Source organism: Marmota marmota, unplaced genomic scaffold (assembly GCF_001458135.2).
Source record: "Marmota marmota marmota unplaced genomic scaffold, marMar, whole genome shotgun sequence".
In the NCBI taxonomy this organism is placed as follows: domain Eukaryota; kingdom Metazoa; phylum Chordata; class Mammalia; order Rodentia; family Sciuridae; genus Marmota; species Marmota marmota.
This window is the reverse complement of record NW_025999990.1, coordinates 44,458,733-44,460,249: the sequence shown is the minus strand read 5'-3', so window position 1 is coordinate 44,460,249 and position 1,517 is coordinate 44,458,733. Positions and strand designations below refer to the sequence as shown.

Sequence of the window (1,517 nt, the reverse complement as noted above, 5' to 3'; positions counted from 1 at the left end):
TAGCTATAATATTTTATTCTGTTTTCAAAATCAGCAGTTGATTCATGAAAACTTCCTAATAAACCATTCTGATCCTGACTGCATGAGAGAAGATTTGGATTTTTTTTTTACTTGAGTCTATTCCCTGCTCTATAGTCAATTAAAATTTTCATCTTGAAGATGGAAAAATTCAACTGCAAAATCAGTGGGGAGACCGACATATTTGACTACCAAAATATTTATTTAGTTTTTAAGAAAAATAGAACAAATACTAAGGAAAACCAGTTTAGAAAATTTAAGTGTAAAATACAAAATAGAGCTTATATCAATGTCCCCTAAACATCTAAGATCCCAAAGACATTTCATACTAGAGGAAATAGAATCTGTTACAAAATATTTGTTAATATTCACTTTTGGTTTGAAAGTAAAACTAAAAGAGCATTAAGATACAATCTTATACATATTTAAATACAAAAATAAGTGAATTTCCTCTCTTGCTCTCTTGGCTTATGTAGCCAGACCCTTCACCACTGTTCAGCATCTGCACAACCCCTATAATGGCCAAGACAGCAGTGGTGTATAAGAAGAAAATCAAGAAACTGTCCGTACTGTCACTGGTCTGCTCTTGTTTTCAGAATCTCTCAACATCTACAGTTACCATGATATGCAAGTGAAGCCAATCAACAGTTGTGCCTCTTACTAGACATTTGAGCTGATCTTGAAGCCACCACCTCCTATCTCAGTAGCCTCATGGAACTTTAGGTTCTCCAAAGAAGAAAGACCTATTCCTGGAGAAGACATAGGAAGAAAACCATGGAGGCAGCAGAAGAGAAAGAAGAAATGTCTCAGAAGGCCAGGTGCTGAAACAATGGACAGACAAGAGGGAGAATCAATGAGAGATCATTCAGAAGACTGTGGAGGGGATCAACAACTTCAGCGAGTTGGCAGGGGAAAAGTTGACTGTGAAAATGAAAGGAATCAAGGAAAACCGTGAGGCTAACCTCATTGCTATTATGGAATGTCTGCAAGGAAAGGCGAGGCAGGCTGTAGAGGTGCGCAGGAGCAGAGAACTCCAGGTTGAACTGTCTGGCTGAAGTGATGGAGAACATGGTACCTCCAGCAATAGGAAACCCCCCACCTATGTTATATGGATCATGTGATGTCAGCATGGGAAATGTATGTTATGGTTTTAAAAAAGAACTCATTATGAAAAAAAAATCAATTTTTAAAAATGCAGAAAACAACAAATTTAAATCAAAAGAAGCATCAACAATTTTGATGTGAGGAAACTCATATAATGCAAAACTATAAAATAGCATCTCTGGATGTTCTCGACTATAAACTGATCATTTTTGAAAGTCATAAAAAATTCATAAGTAATTAAGAGAAAGAACAGCTATCAAGGCAAAGATAGTAATTACAGTATTATCAAATGTTTTTTTTTTAAAAAATCAGTAAAAGATTTACTGGAAATGGTAAAGTAAATCACAACACAATATATAACCCAATATTATATAGTTACCGGCAATACTTGAAGA

At 35.1% G+C, this 1,517-nt stretch overlaps 1 pseudogene; it reads left to right on the top strand.

The window, feature by feature from the left end:
• Nucleotides 1–536: 536 nt before the first annotated feature.
• LOC107139418 lies at nucleotides 537–1,073 on the top strand (annotated as a pseudogene).
• The last annotated feature ends 444 nt before the right edge of the window (nucleotides 1,074–1,517 follow it).